This window comes from Carlito syrichta, unplaced genomic scaffold (genome assembly GCF_000164805.1).
Source record: "Carlito syrichta isolate Samal-C Ts95f unplaced genomic scaffold, Tarsius_syrichta-2.0.1 Scaffold306787, whole genome shotgun sequence".
NCBI lineage: Eukaryota > Metazoa > Chordata > Mammalia > Primates > Tarsiidae > Carlito > Carlito syrichta.
This window is the reverse complement of record NW_007250883.1, coordinates 69,264-86,359: the sequence shown is the minus strand read 5'-3', so window position 1 is coordinate 86,359 and position 17,096 is coordinate 69,264. Positions and strand designations below refer to the sequence as shown.

General features: G+C 36.9%; 1 pseudogene; it reads left to right on the top strand.

Annotated features, from left to right (window-relative positions):
• The first annotated feature begins 14,403 nt into the window (after positions 1–14,403).
• LOC110596098 lies at positions 14,404–14,712 on the top strand (annotated as a pseudogene).
• Positions 14,713–17,096: the final 2,384 nt, after the last annotated feature.

Genomic DNA, 17,096 nt, shown 5'->3' with positions numbered 1-17,096 from the left:
CCTGGTCCTGCCTGAAAAGTGACTGTTGCTGGGTCACGGGAATGCTGTGGCCAAGACATCCTGCTTTAGTCTTTGTTTTCAAATCTGTCATTGACCCTTCACTATGATGACAGATTCCCTAATTTCCCTATTGCCCAGTCTCAGGTTTATTTTGGGATAATTCAGTGTTTGACTGTCCAGGTCTTTTAGAGGTTAGTTGGACCATCATGTACACTTATTTGTCTTGCCCTTCTCTGGATTATACTCTCTCATAGTGCTCTGGCAAACTTGTACACATACACACACATAAAAACACACCCGAGTCTCATCTAGTTAAGGAATGAGTTGCCAGTAAGATTGTTGGAACTACTAGATATAGCTCTAATGGTTTGGATTCAGTAAACCTACATTTTTTAACATGTTTACTTAGTCTGACAATTCTTTAACAAAAATGGAGTAATCTGAAATGCATAAAGTGAACTAAAGAGAAAGTAAAATGACATATGAATATATTTTGTTAATGTTACATTAATTAAAAAACAAGTATGATTTATTTCATTTCATTTTATTTTTTAACTTTATTTTATTATAAATATGTGACTTACAAGCCAGGATTAGATACTTTAGTCATGTATGTGCAGGTGAAGTTTGGGTCTCCAACTGGTTCTCACTTCCCCTGGTTTAGGATCAGGTACCATTTGTGTTGCTATGTGATGCCCCCCTTCTTCCCTCCCCTGGCAGTGTTTTGTGACTGCTATCCTTCCCTTGTGCTACTGGGGGCCAGCCTCTGCAGGATTCGAGGGTCCCTGGAAAGATTTGGCAGTGTTGGTGATTCTGTTAGGAGGGATAGATATGAAGAAAGAAAGAAAGAGGGGAGAGACTGGAATCTCTCTAGTGCAGAAGCCCCTTTATTGAGAAATACAGAGGGTTTTTATCTCCTAATTTTGCACAGTCAGACTCACATGTCTTCTATGTGAACACAAAACCAGGTGCATGGGGGCGTCCCCCGCCCACCAGATGTTTCTTCAAGCACGAGGAAGAACAAACCCAAAATTGTCTTTCTGTTCCTTATGCTTGGCTAATGTCCCTCAGAAGTACTAGTACAACTTCTAAAAATATTATACCGTTCTATCAATAGTAATCTATATTTTATTTTATTCCATACATTTTACCTATGACTAACTTTCCTAATGATAAACAATCTATTCCTAAACTTAATTCCAACACACACAATGGAACTTAAACAAAATGACTAAAACCAGTTTTTGCATAATGTGGCCCAGTCCAAAGGTCATGCTGGGCTTTCAGCACTAGGGCTCTTTGATGTGGTCCTGGCTTGAACTAGGACTTGTATGGAAGCCAAAACTGCAGTCAAAAGGAAATGGGAACAATGAGTTTCTAAAGTTAGCTTGTGTTCATCCCGGTATCGGAGTTTTTACACTTGAGCTAGCAGGAGGCTGTAGTGCCAAGAAAAGGGAGAGGTAATGGGGTCAACAGCTCCCAAACACATCCTATTGGGCTCGGGGTCAATGGCCCTCCCTGATCCCTAACGCTCAGTGGGCCTCCATGGCCGGCTCCCAACATTGTGCTACTGTGATTCATGTTCAAGTCCTACTTGTGAGTGAGAACGTGTGGTATTTTGTTCTTTGTTTCTGTGATAGATCGTGAAGAATGATTGTCTTCAATTCCATCCAATTTGTTGAGAAGTCTGTGATTTCATCCTACTTTATGACTATGATGTAATATTCCATCGTGTATATGTACCACATTTTCTTTATCCAGTCTACTTTCGATGGGCAGCTGGGTTGGTTCCCTGTTTTTGCTATTGTGAATGATGCGGCAATAAACATGCGTGTGCAGGTGTCCTTTTTGTAGAATGATTTGTGTTCCTTCAGTTATATTGCCAGAAGGGGGGTTGCTGGATCTTATTGATATTGTCACACTATTTTTCCATAGAGGTTGGTCAAGGTGGCACTCCCGCCACAGTGTAGTAGCTTCCCCTTTTTTCTGCACCCGGTCCAGCATCTATCGTTTTTTAATTTACTAATGATGGTTATCTTTACTGGGGTAAGGTGGTATCTCAGTGTGGCTTTGATTTGCATTTCTCTGATTGGTGGGGCTGAACAATTTTTCATGTATCTATTGGCTGCTTGGATGTCTTCTTTTGAGAAGTGTCTATTCATGGTCTCCGTCCATTTTTTAATAGGGCTGTTTGTTTTTTCCTTTCAGTTCATTTGAGTTCCTTTAGATTCTGGATGTTAGGCCTTAATCAGATACACAGTGAGCAAATATTTCTTCCCATTCTGTGAGTTGTCTCCCCACTCTCTTGATGGTTTCTTTTGCTTGGCAAAAGCTTTACAGTTTAATGAGGTCCCACTTGTCTATTTTATCTTTTATGGCATACACTTCTGGGAATTTTGATCAAGAAATGATCACTTATTCCATAGTGCATATGAGTGTCTCCTGCGTTTTCTTCTAAGATTCTTATAGTTTGAGGTTTTACGTTTAGGTCTTTGATCCATTTTGAATCGAGTTTTGTATATGGTGATAGGCAGGGGTTCAGCTTCATTATTCTGCATGTGGTCAGCCAGTTTTCCCAGCACCATTTGCTAAACAATGTCTCCTTTCCCCAGTGGTTGTTATTGATGGCTTTGTCAAAGATGAGTTGGTCAAGAGATCGAGTTTTTGCTTCTGGAATCTCTGTCCTGTTTCCAATGGTCTGTATGTCTATCCTGTACCGGTACCAGGCTGTTCTGAATATTGTAGCCTTATAGTAGTTTAAGGTCTGGAAGTGTGATACCTCCCTCTTTGTTCATTTTGCTGAGGATTGTTTTGGCTATTTGTGCCCTTTTTTTCCCATATGAATTTCTGTCGTTTCCAGGTCTGAGGAGAATGATGATGGTAATTTGATGGGTATCATGTTGAATCTGTAGATTGCCTTGGATAGGATGGACATTTTGACAATATTGATTCTTCTAATCCATGAGCATGGAATGTTTTTCCATTTGTTTTTGTCCTCTTTTATTTTTTTGAGCAGTGTTTTGTAATTCTTGTTGTAAAGATCTTTCACTTCTCTGTTTAGGAAGCAGCCAAGGTATTTCATTTTGTGTGTGTGTGTCTATTATGAATGGCATTGTGCTTTTTATTTAGTTCTCTGTCTGTTACTGATTTATAGAAATGCCACTGTCGTTGCCCATTTATTTTGTACCCTGAAACCTTACCATTATCAGTACATGGAGGTTTTTGAAAGACTTTCTTGGGTTGTCAAGGTATAAGATCATATGGTCTGCAAAGAGGGTTAGCACAAGTTCCTCTTTTCCCATTTGGATACGCTTGATTTCCTTTTCTTGTCTGATTGCTCTAGCAAGGGCTTTCAGCACTATGTTGAACAGGAGGGATGAAAGTGGTCAACATTGTCTTACTCCCATTTTCAGGGGGAATGCTTTCAACTTCTGTCCATTGAGCAGCATTTGGCTGTGGGTTTATAATAGATGGCTCTTATCATTTTGAGAAATGTTCCTTTTATGCCTAGGTGTTCAAGGATTTTTATCAAGAAGGGATGCTGGATTTTGTTGACAGTTTTTTCTGCATCTAATGATATAATCATGTGGTTCTTGTTTTCTGTTAATGTATTGGATTACATTTATGGTCTTGTGAATGTTGAACCAGCCTGGTATCCTGGGAATAAAGCCTACTTGGCCATGGTGGATGATTCTTGAGATATGTTGTTGGATCTGATTTGCTAGGATCTCACTGATAATTTTTCCATCTATGTTTATCAAAGAGATTGGCCTATAATTCTCTTTCTTTTTTAGGTCTTTATCAGGTTTGGGTATCAGTGTGATGTTAGTGTCATAAAATGATTTGGGGAGAGTTCCATCTTTCTTGATTGCCTGGAATACTTTAGATAGGATTGATATCGGCTCCTCCTTGTATGCTTTGTAGAATTCTGCTGGAAAGTCAGCTGGTCCAGGGCTTTTTTTTGTAGGTAGATTTCTTACGACAAAGTCAGTTTCTTGGATTGTTATTGGTCTGTTTAGGGTTTCAATTTCTTCTTGTTTCTATCTTAGAAGGTTATGTGATGTAAGAAAGTCCTACTTATTTTTAGGTTCTCAGGTTTATTTCCATCTGTACAGGTGTGCATTGTAATCTCTAATAATCTTTTGAATTTCTTCTGGGTCAGCTATGACTTTATCTTTTTCATTTCTAATTGCATTTGTTTGGGTTTTCTCTTTTTCTTAGTCAGTCTGGCTAAGGATCTGTCAATCTTATCCTCTTAAAGAACCAGGTTTTGTCTTGTTGATTTTTTCTATAATGTTTTTGTCTTCTATGCTCTGCAGCTGTGACTTTATTTTGGTGATCTGGATCCTTCAGCCAAAGTTAGGATTTTGGTGATCTTGCCTGTTTATCTCCTTTAGGTGTGATGTTAGGGTGTTTACTGTGATATTTCAGTTTTCTTGATGTGCGTTTGCAGAGCTATACATTTTCCTCCTAATACTGCTTTCATGGCATCCCAGAAGTTCTAAGATATTTCTTTGTTTTCATTTGTTCCCAGGAGTCTTTTTACTTCTGTCTGTATTTCCATGTTAACCCAGAAATCATACAGCAGTATGTTGTTTAATGTTCATGTCTTTGTGTGTTTGGGGGGGATCTTGTTGGTAGCAATATTTATTTTTATTCTACTGTGATCTGAGAAATTGCATGCTATTATTTTTTATTTTTGAAATTTGTTTATGCTTTATTTATGTTCAAGAATGTGGTCAATCTTGGAGTATGCGCCATGTGCTGATGAGTAGAATGTACATTCTGTAGTCATTGGGTGGACTGTTCTGTAGATGTCTATTAAGTCCATTTTGTTGAGAATTGAGTTGAGGTTCTGGATCCTCTTACTGATTTTTTTTTTACCTCAATGTTATCTTGGTTGTTAGTGGAGTATTTAAGTCTCCAGATATGACTGTGTGTGAGTCAATGTCCTCTTTTAGTTTGCTTAGCAGTTGATTTATAAAACCTGGTGCTCCTGTGTTGGGTGCATATATGTTTAGGATGGATATTTCTTGCTGATGGATTGAACTTTTTATCAATATATAGTATCCTTCTGTATCCTTTTCAATTTTTGATAGCTTGAAGACTGTTTTATCTGATATTAGATAGCTACTCCTGCCTTCTTCTGTTTTGCATTCACCTGAAAGTTCATTTTCCAGCCTCTGATTTTGAGTCTGTAGGTGTTTGTAGTGAGATATTTTTCCTGGAGGCAGAAGATTGTTGGATTTTGGTTTTTTAAAAAAATCCAGTTTACCACTCTATGCTTTATCAGCAGTGCATTTGTTCATTCATATTAAGGCTGATAATTGAGATATGAGAATTTATTCCTGTCATAGAGCTCTTAGTATGCTATTTTGTTTTAACTTTGACATTAATATATGTTTGTATTTTAATTTTTTGCAGATGTACTGTATGCCCTCTTGACTCTGTGCTTACTTGTACTCATTTTTTTTCTTCTGTGCCCAGTATTTTCTTAAACATCTCCTGTAGAGCTGGCCTAGAAGCAGCATAATCTCATAGGGATTGGATGTCTGGGAAGTATTTTAATTCTCCATCACTGCTGATGCTTAGCTTAGCTAGGACAGAAATTCTTGGTTGAAATTGCTTATCTTTGAGAACTTTAAAAATTGGACACCAATTCATTCTCTGCTGTTAAGTCTGGCTCTATTCTAATTGGTCTTCTCTGGTAGATAGTTTGGCCTTTCTCTCTTGCTGCCTTTAGGATTTTTTCTTTTATATCTACTTTGTGTAGGTAAATTACTATGTGTCTAGGGGGTTGGTCTTCTCATTTGATGCTAGTGGGGATTCTCTGAATTGCTTATACTTGGATGGTCATGTCTCAGTGAGATGGGGTAAGTTATCTTACTTGACCTCATGGAATGCTTGTTTCAAGGTGTTCTCCATTTTTCTTTCTGCCTCAGGGATCCAATCAGGTATAAATTTAACCTTTTGATATAATCATGCATCTCTTGGAGGCTTTGCTCTTTCTTTTTGTGGTTTCTTTCTATGGTTTTAACAGATTGGGTTAATTCCATGTTTTGGTCTTCAAGCTCTGAGATTCTTTTCTCTGCTAGGTTAATTCAGCTTTCCATACTTATCTTCTTGTTATTTATTTCATGAATGGAGTTTTTTATGGCCAAGATCTCTATTACATTTTCACTCAGTTTTGCTTCTTGTTTTTCTTGATTTTTGTTCACTCTCTCCATCCACTCCCTGATCTCTGTTGTGTTTGGAGGTCAATCATTGTGGGTGATTTCCATTGTTTGAGCTCCGTGGTCTGTTTTTCTGGTCTTCCTCTTTAAGACTCTGCCAGTTACTGTGTTATTCCATTGATTTTTCCCCAGTTTTACAGATCTCTTTTCTTTCTCTTTAATTCCATTACTCAACGAGAGAAGGAGAAGCTTTCACTTCTGTTGTTTGCTCAGCCCCCTAGCTTCCCTGAGTAGGGCCTCTGAATTTGTTCAGTTTTGAAACAGGGCTGAGGATAGGGAGCTGTGCTGTCTCTTTGCAATTTTGGTTGTTAAATAAGGTGGAAGGGTAGTAGCTAGAATTCAGAAACTACCTGTAAGACACCAGTGTTCATTGACTGGGACGTAGGCCCCCTAAAACCAACTCCCCACCACCACACTATATGTCCATGTACACATATGTGTGTCCTCTGAGTCCAAGATAAACTAAAAGAAAAAAAAAAGAGAAAAAGAGGAGGAAAAATAAGTGAGAAAAAAAGGAAAACTGAAAAGCAAACACACACACACACACACACACACACACACACATACACACTTCAGAACAAGCCAAAAAATTGTGCATGCTGAGCTCCCTCTTGTGGCAGGTTCTGTAACTTCAGGTTTTTTTTTCCTCCACTGCTATGTTTGGAGAGCTAGATTTTCTTTGTTCTGCTGCAAGATTGCTGACTGGGGTAGGGAGGGCAGGGATGCTGTCATGTTCCCAACCTCCACAGCATCCATCTCATAGTGGGGAGGGGGAGGGGAGAGGGAAGACTTGTATACAGGCAAAGATTTTGAGAAAAAAGCACAGTCTACACGTACCTGGTGTCCATATCATTAAACTCCTTTCTAGAGACCTCTTACAGCATTTGAAACATCTGATTCTCTTCTCATTCTGCAGATTCTATCCTCCCTTAATTTCTATGTTATGGCATTATCTTTACCCCTCCTCTTTATTCTATCATACTTTCTTTTTATTCCTTATAAATTTTGACATTTTTCCAAAATTCTGTGCTTACCTATTCTTTCTGTAATTAAAAATATGTGTAATAATTTTATGCAAAATTACATTTTGCATATATTTCTACACACATATATAATAGTTCTTCTGGGATTTAAATTAATTAAATAAAATACTTCAATTTTAAGTGGACAGTTATTGGCTTTTGGCAAACGTGTAGTTATGTAACCACTACTACAACACAGATATAGCACATTTCTATCACCCTTCCCAAAACCTCTCATGCCCCTTGGCAACCAATTCCCTATCCCCACCTCTGGCCCCAGATAACCTCTGATCTTCTTTCTGTCACTACAATTTTGTCTATTCTAGAATTTTATACAAATTATTTCTATAGCTTTGCCTATTCTAGAATTTTATAAAAATGGAATAATGCAATGCATAATTTTAAAATCTGGTTTATATCACTTAACATGTTATTTTGAGATTCATCCATGTTGTATGTATTGGTAGTTATTCCTTTTTTATTGATAAATAGTATTCCATTGGATGGATATACTAATTTGTTTATCCTTTCACCAATTGATGGTCATTCAGGTGCTTATAAGTTTAAGGCTGGTATGAATGTTGCTGCTATACATATTCTTGTACAAGTATTTATGGCCATATGCTCTCATTTTTTTTGTGTAGACATGTGGGAGTAGCATTGCAAAGTTGTTGGTAAGTGCATGTTTAACTATGTATAAAAATTATCAACTGTTATTGAATGTGCTTGTGTCATTTTGCATTCTCACCCTTGACGAATGTACATTCAAGTAACTTTGCATCGTTTCCAATACTTGCCATTGTCTGTCTTTTTAACTTTAACCATCCTAGTGGGTGAGACCAGTATCTCCTTGTGGTTTTAGTTTGCATTTCTCTGAACAACTGATGATATCAAGCATTTTCTCATGTGCATAGTGGTGATCCACGTATCTTCATGTGTTCATGTGTGAAGACAGACTTAGAAAGGAAACTACTTGTGGATACTCAGCTGATTAAGGAGATTCAAAATTAAAAAAATAAAGTATAGGAAAACCGAAATCAACTAAGTGTGGAACTTTTACATAAATACCTGCTGTAAGTAAAATTTAAAAATTCAACATAAAAGCAAAAGTATTGGAAATAAGAAAACACAGGGTATAGAGAATGAATAATTATATGTAAGTAAAATATGTTCTCTCCTTTGATTAATCAACACACAAAGTCAGGAAATAAAGAAATAGATGTAAAGTCAGATGAAATCCTGTCTCCTGCACAAGACAGGATAAAAATTATGACATCTAAACCGAGGCCTGAGAGAACAGTGAGAATGACCCGGAGAATGGTGGGGATTCTGGTGGTAACAGCAGTTATCCACGCTGACTGAGATCACCAGAAGTCAGTGTATAAGAAGGATGTCATGAGTTTACAGATGCAGCTAAAGGGCAGGAGTGTTGGATTCAGAAAGAGACAGACACAGCAATACTGGAGATGTAGTCACCAAGGTCAGCCCTGGGACTTTGTTAGAGCACTGCCACAGAGATAATGAGCCCTAACTGTGGTTCTCCCTTGGTGTCACTCTTCCCAAGATTCAAAGTTCATGAAGAGAGAGCCAAACTGAACAAACTCAGGCCTGCTGCTGGTCAGAGGAAGGCAGGATTGTCCTTCATGGCCCCATGGAGACAGTTCACAGTCTGGAGGAGGCACAGGAAATTGAGATGCTGTTACCCAGAGGAAGAGGGTGGGTGCCAAGTAACTCTAAAACAGTAAATGCTCACTCCAGGGAAGACAGGCAGGTGAGGGCAGCAGAAACCTACCATGAAGGGCCTTGTAAGTCATGCTAAGAAATGTGGATGTTTTTCCAGGTGCAAATGAGAGTAAATAAAAGGTTTGGAGTAGGAGAGTAACAGATTTGCTTTCCAATTTGGAAAGATGGCTCTGGCTGCAATGGGGAGAGGAAATGGAAAAGGGACTAACTGGAGGCCGTTGCAGTAATCCAGGTAGAACAGAATGTGGTCAAACCAAAATATTAGCTATGGGTTGTGGAGGAACACATAAAACCAAGAGAGAGTAAAGTGATGCAGAATCAAGAGATTTTGGTAACTGACTTTGGGAGTGAAGCAATAGTGCTGAAGCATCATAATAATAAAAAGCAATCTGATTCTGGAAAAACTTTGTTCTCTGCCCTTCTAAATAACTGGCATGCTATATGCTATCCATTGATGAAAACTACATAATTGATCATTTGACTCAGAGCCAAATTTGAATCTCATTTGCATCAACAATGTGGACTCTTGTCATTTGTGACCTTCTTTGTCTTGATCCTGACTTTTATCACCTATATTTTTACTGTTACACTCTGTATATACCCTTCTCATGTAAGGAGATCTAAAATACCTTAAAGTTATAAAACAAACAGAAAAAACTCACCATACCCTCAATCAAAACCACTTTTCTCTTTTCCTAACTTACTAATGGCTCCATCAGTTCATCTATAACCCCAGCTTTGAAAGCTCATCGATTAGCAGTGCCTCTCTCGCTTGCCCATCCTTTGATGCACACATTATATGAAGACATTTTAAAAACAATGCTCTACATTTCATTTCTACTTGCTTCGAGTGAAATCTCTCTTCCCTTTCAGTCTATCAGGCCCCTGATAGCTTTTCCTTACCTACTAACTGTGCACTACTGCCATATTAAATTCTGATTATTTTACTTTGTGCTTTAAACAGTCCACCAGTGCTGATAAGATACAAACCCTTCATTCTGACAATAAAGATTCCCTCTCAGTATATTATGGTATGAAAAATCTAAACACTTTGGAAGCCTTTAAATTGAGTGCATGTGTTGTAGCAGTGTGCTTATGTTTCTTTTTTTTTTATTAAAAATATTTCAGTTGCTTTAGGAGGTGCAAATTATTTTTGCTTACATGGATGCATTGCGTAGTGGCAAAGAAGTCTGGGCTTTAAGTATTCTCTCCACCTCCACCTGTGCACACTGTGCCTGATAGGTGATTTTTTCATCCTTAACCACTTTCCCACCCTGCCCCTTCTGAATCTTCAATGTCCATTATGCCATTCTCTATGCCTTTGCAGTTTCTTAGTTTAGCTCCCACTTACAAGTGACAACGTGTGATATTTGGTTTTCCATTCCTGCATTACTTCACTTAGGTTGATATTCTCCAATTTCATTCAAATGACATTATTTCCTTTTTTAATGGCTGGCTAGCATTCCATAGTATATACACTTTCATTATTCACTGATCAGTTGATGGGCATTTAGGTGGATTCCTAAATTGTTGCAATTGTGAATTGTGGGGCAATAAACATATGCATGCAAATGTCTTTTTTGCATAGTGACCTCTGTTTCTTTGGTTAGATACCAAGTAGTTGGATTGCTGAATCAAATGGTAGATCTACTGTTCACTCTTTTAGAAATCTCCATATTGATTTCTATAGAGGTTGTAATAATTTACACTCCACCAAATGTGTATAAGTGTTGTCTTTTCACTGCATCTGCACCAACATCTATTGTTTTTTGATTTTTAATAATGACCATTCTGACTGGTTTAAAGTGATATCTCACTATGGTTTTAATTAGCATTTTCCTGATGATTAGTGATGTTGAGCTTTTTCATATGTTTGTTGACCATTTGTATATCTTCTTTTGAGAGATGTTTGTTCATGTCACTTTAAAGAGTCTATTTGCCTTTTTCTCAGCGATTTGAGTGTAGATTCTGGATATTAGTTCTTTGCTAGATGTATCGTTTGCAAATATTTTCTCCCATTCTGTAGGTTGCCTGTTTACTCTGTTGATTATTTCTTTTGTTGTGCAGAAACTTTTTAGTGTAATTCAATACCAGTTATTTATTTTTGTTTTTGGTGCATTTGCCTTTGGGGTCTTAGCCATAAGTTCTTTACCTAGGTCAATGTCCAGAAGAGATTTTCCTAAGTTTTCTTCTAGAGAGTTTGTGATTTCAGGTCTGACAATTAAGTCTTTAATCCATCTTGAGTTCGTTTTTGTATATGGTGACAGATAGGGATCAAGTTTTACTTTTCTGCATATAGCTATTCAACTTTCTCAGCACCATTTGTTGAATAGGGTGTCCTTTTTCCAGTGTATGTTTTTGTCTGCTTTGTCAAAAATCAGTTGATTGGAGGTATTTGGGTTTATTTCTGGGTTCTCTATTCTGTTCCATTGGTCCATGTGTCTGCCCTTGTACTGGTACCATGCTATTTTAGTTACTATAGCAGTATAATTGAAGTCAGGTAATGTGACACTTCCAGCTTTGTTCTTTTTACTTAGAATTGCTTTGGCTCTTATGGTCCTTTTTTGGTTCCATACAAATTTTGTGACTGTTTTTTCTAATTCTGTGAAAAATGATGTTGGTAGTTTGATAGAATTGCATTAAATCTATAGTTTACTTTGAGTGATATGGTAATTTTAACAATATTGATTGTTCCAACCCATGAGCATGGCATGTTTCTCCATTTGTTTATGTCCTGTACAGTCTCTTTCACCAGTGTTTTGTAGTTCTTCTTGCAGAGTTCTATTACCTGCTTGGTTAAATAAATTCCTAGATATTTCAGCTTATTTGCTGCTATTGTAAATGTAATTGAGTTCTTGATTTGATTCTCAGCTTGGTTGCTACTGGTGTCTAGCAGTGCCACTAATTTGTGCATTGATATTATATCCTGAGACTTTTCTGCATTCATTTATCAAGTCCAAGAGTCTTTTGGAAGAGTCTCTAGCATTCTCTAGATATAAGATCATATTGTCAACGTATAGAGATAGTTTGATTTCTTCTTTTCTACTTTGGATACCCTGTATTTCTTTCTCTTGATTGCTCTGGCTAGGATTTCCACTATTATGTTGAATAGGAATGGTGAAAGTGGGCATTCTTACTTTTGTTTCAGTTCTGAGGGGCAATGTGTTTAACATTTCCCCATTCAGGATGACACTGACTGTGAGTTTGTCATATATGGTTTTTATTATTTTGAGGAATGTTCCTACTATGCCTATTTTGCTGAGGATTATTTTTATCATGAAGGGATGCTAGATTTTATCAAATTTTTTTCTGCGCCTATTGAAGTGATCATATAATTTTGGTTTTTAATTTTGTTTATGTGGTAGATCACATTTATTTACTCACATATGTTGAAAAATATTTGCATCACTGGGATAAAACCCAAAATCATGGCAATTTTTAATTATTTGCTGTTTAATTTGGCTTGCTAGTATTTTGTTGAGGATTTTTGTACCCATATTCATTGGAGTTATTGGTCTGTGCTTTTCTTTTCTTTTCTTTTTTTGGGTGTGTCTTTTCTTGGCTTTGGTATTAGGGTGAAACTGGCTTCATAGAATGAGTTAGGGAGAAGTTCGTCCTTTTAAGCCTAATGAAATAGCTTCAATAAAACTGGTACCAGTTCTTCTTTGAGTCTGATAGAATTTGTCTATGAATTCATCAGGTCCTGGATTTTTGTTTTTTGTTGTTGTTGTTGTTGGAAGATTTTAATTACAGATTCAATCTTGCTACTTATTATTAGTCTGTTCACGGTTTCTATTTTTTCCTGATCGAAGTTGGGGGTTTATTTATTTCCAAGAATTTATCTACTTTCTCTCGATCACCTGGTTTGTTTACATAGAGATGTTCATAATAATCTCAGATGGTCTTTTGTATTTCTGTGGTATCAGCTGTAATGTCTCCATTTTCAGGAGAAAAACTAAACAAATGAAAACAAACAAACATTATGTAGATGATAAAAAACAAAAAATTGTTTCTTTGAAAAGATAAACAAAATTGATTTACCACCAGTTAGATTAATTAAGGAAAGAGAGAGAAGATTCAAATTAGTTTAATCAGATATAAAACGAATGTTCTGAGATGTCTGTTAGGTCCATTTTCTCTAGGATCCAGTTTAACTCCAATGTTTCTCTGTTGACTTTCTGCCTTTTTGATCTGTCTCTTGCTGTCAGTGTAGTGTTGAAGTCTCCTACTATTATTGTATTGCTGTCTATTCCTTTTCTTAGGTCTAGTAGAATTTTTTTTTTTTTTATAAAACTATAAGCTTTGGTGCTAGGTGCATATATATTTAAAATGGTTATATCTTCTTGTTGGATTGATTCCTTTATCATTTTATAATAAGCTTCTTTGTCTTTTTTCACCATTGTTAATTTAAAGTCTGTTTTATTTGATATGAGAATGGGTACTCTTGCTCATTTTTGATTATCACTTGTGGAATACTTTTTTCCCACTCCTTGACCTTGAGTATGTTAGAGTCTTTGTGTGTTAAGTGGGTTTCTTGAAGGCAGCAGTATTTGGATTGTATTTTTTAAAAAATTCATTCTGGGCTAGGTGGGGTGGCTCACGTTTGTCATCCCAGCACTTTGGGAAGAGAAGTGAAAGGTTTGTCTGAGTCCAAGAGTTCCAGATCAGACTGGACAACTTGGCGAGACCTCGTCTCTACAACAAATCAAAAAATTAGCCAGGCATGGTGGTGCATGCCTGAAGTTCCAGCTACTTGGAAGGCTGAAGTGGAAGGATCATCTGAGCCCAGCAGGTTGAGGCTGCAATGGCCATGAGCATGCCACTGCACACCAGCCTGGGCAACAGAGTGAGACCTTAATTCCAAAAAAAAAAAAAAAAATCTTTCTGTCCATTTGTATCTTTTAAGTGTTGCATTGTGTTCATTCATATTCAGAGTTAGTAATAATACGTAAGATGCTGTTCCATTCATCATGTTCATTGTTACTCAATTGGTTTTGTCCCCTTTTATTGTATTGGTGTTCTATAAGCCCTGTGAGCTTTGTAATTTCCAGTGTTATTCTATTTTGTGTCTCAACCTTTTTCTTTCTTTCTAAAAAATTATTTCACAAATTTTATTGTACTTATGAATCACCTCAACTTTTTTCTTTCAATATTTTGAGCTCCTTTGAGTATTTCTTGTAGTGCTGATCTAGTGTTGACAAATTCTCTCAGCATTTGCTTCTCTGAGAAACACTTTATTTCTTCTTCATTTATGAAACTTGGTTTCATAATCCAGGTATCCATGGCTGGGTTACAGCTTGCTCCTGTGGCGGGGGCAGTGTGTGCTGTGGCTGCGGCGAGGAGAGTTTGGTGCGATGTCTCACACCATCTTGCTGGTGCAACCCAGGTGAGGAGAGTTTGGTGCTATGTCTCACACCATCTTGTTGGTGCAGCCCACCAAGAGGCCGGAAGGCAGGACCTATGCCGACTATGAGTCTGTGAACGAGTGCATGGAAGGTGTTTGTAAAATGTAAGAAGAACATCAGAAGAGGATGAATCCTAACAGCTTGATCACATATGCCATCAGTCAGTTTGATTTCATTGATGATCTGGAAGACCTCAGCTGCCTAGTTTACCGAGCTGGTACCCAGTTAAACTGACAGTATAACAAAGAGTGGATTAAAGAGAAGATCTATGTGCTCTTTTGCCGGCAGGCCCAGCAGGTTGGGAAATAATCCAGGTAGATGAGTGGGAAACATTGGGGATGGGGTGGGCGTGGAACACGAGTGTGTGCAGCGAGCTGTAGTGGGAGTTTTGTATTGTAGGAATCCTGTTTCCATTTTGTTACATTCTAGCCAGAATGGAGTGTATTCCATAAATGTGAGGATCTTGTTCAATCTGAAACCCCTGCTGCCCCCCTTTTTGCTTTTTCTTTTTTACTTAAACATTTTTATGATGATTTAGATGAAAGTTGTGCCTTGTCATTTAATGTTGGCTGCAATCCTTCCAACTGTTGATGTCTCCTTTATAACATTCACTGTACTAACCTTTCTTCAAGCTGAGGTGGGGGTAGTGATGCAGTTTAGCTATGTCCTCAAAATAAAGTCTCAGTGAAAAGTAAATAAATGTTCCTTAGTTATTAAAAAAAAAAATCCTTGGCTGATGTTTATTCTGTTTGAGGAGTTTGAAGATAGGGCCTCACATCCTTTCTGGCTTGTAGAGTTTCTGCTAGGAAGTCTGCTGTTAGTCTGATAGGTTTAACTTATAAGTTATTTGATTTTTTTGTCTGACTGCTCTTAAAATTCTTTCCTGAACATTAACTTTGCATAACCTGAAGACTATATGCTTTGGAGAGGAACATTTTGCACTGACTCTTACAGGGGTTCTCTGTGCTTCTTGTATCTAGATGTTTACATTTCTCACAAGGCCAGGAAAGTTTTCCTCAACTATTCCTTTTAATAGGTTTTCCAAACCTGTTGCTCTCTCTTCTTCCTCAGGAATGCCTGTGATTCTTAGATTTGGATATTTTGCACAACCCTCATTTCTTGGAGACTTTGCTCTGTTCTCTTGATTCTTTTTTCTTTACTGTTGTCTGATTGAGTTAATTTAAAAACCTTGTCTTCAAGTTGTGATGTCTTTTCTTCTACTTACTGTAGTCTACTGTTAGAATTTTCACTGCATTTTGAACTTTCCTAAATTAGTTTTTATTTCCATAGGTTCAGCTTGTTTTTTTTTGTTAAAGTATCTATCTCTTTGGAGAATTTTTCATTTACATCCTGAATAGTTTTAAAATTTTCTTTATGTTAGCTTTCCTTCTCTTGGATCTTATTGAGCAATTTTATTTTTTTAAAAATTTTAATCACTTTAGGGGGTACAAATGGTTTTTGGTTACATGGATTTATTGTATAGTGGTGAAGAAGTCCAGGCGTTAAGTGTACTCTCCACCCCTACCTATGCACACTGTACCCATAGGTGATTTTTCACTGAGAAATTTTATCATCAACCTTTTGAATTCTATCTCTGGAATTTCAAAAAATTCATTTTGGTTAGAGTCCATTGCTGAAGAGTTAGTGTGATTTTTTTGGGAATGTTGAAAACTCTTTTTTTTTTTTTTCATATTGTCAGGATTGTCTTATGGTTCATTTTAAGGTAATTTTGGGATGGAATGAGAAGTGATTGGCTAGAAGTTATTCAATTGACCTGACAATATATGTTGGAAAAATTGTCCTGAATGACTGTGTTGCATTTCCATGTTTGTTGCACATATATGGTATATTTTTGGGATTCCATCTTGTTTTTGTTGGTCTGTTTATTTAGATTAATGTTAGTCCACAGTGTTTTGTTAATTTCAAGCAAGTTTAGCCAATCAAGCACTCTTAACCTCTAACTTTGTAGTATGTGAGTTTTTTTGGTTTTTTTTCTGATTGGTTTTGTCTAATTTAAACACAACTAATACATTTCTTTGTATTTGCATGTGAATTTTAGATTCAGCTTATGAATTCATACCCTGAAATACTTTAAAGTCTAGTAGGATTTTTTTTTTTTTTTTACTGTGATAACATTAAATCCATAGATTGTTTGGAAGAATTTGACATCTTACCTGTGTGGAAACTACATGTACGTATTTAGGAGCTATGTACTTAGGGTTCCTTGAATTTCTCTCAGTACACTCCTTTCACTTATATAGATCCTCCCATTCAAAACAGCAAAGTATAGACACCTCTTCCCTAGGATCCTGAAATATTAGCCAATACAAAATCTACCTTCTGGGTCATCAAACAAGACTTCATACACTTGAAAGCACAGCAGTCATACAAGAAGTGTAGTCTGACCACCATGTGACTCCATTGAAAATCGACAACAAAGAACTCTGGATCATACCAATATTTGCCAAGTCAATAAAAAACATGTAATTAAGACATGGTTTAAAGATGACACACCAATGCCAAATAGTGTTTTAACCTGTATGAAAAAGAAGCACAAAAGTCAATCTGTATGGGATAAATTTTGAGGATATTACCTTTTATGATAGCACCTAAAAGTTATGAAAAACTTTGGGTTACACTTGACATAGCTATAGTCAAAGAGTAGCTGACAGTGTGCCCAGGGCCTAAAAATA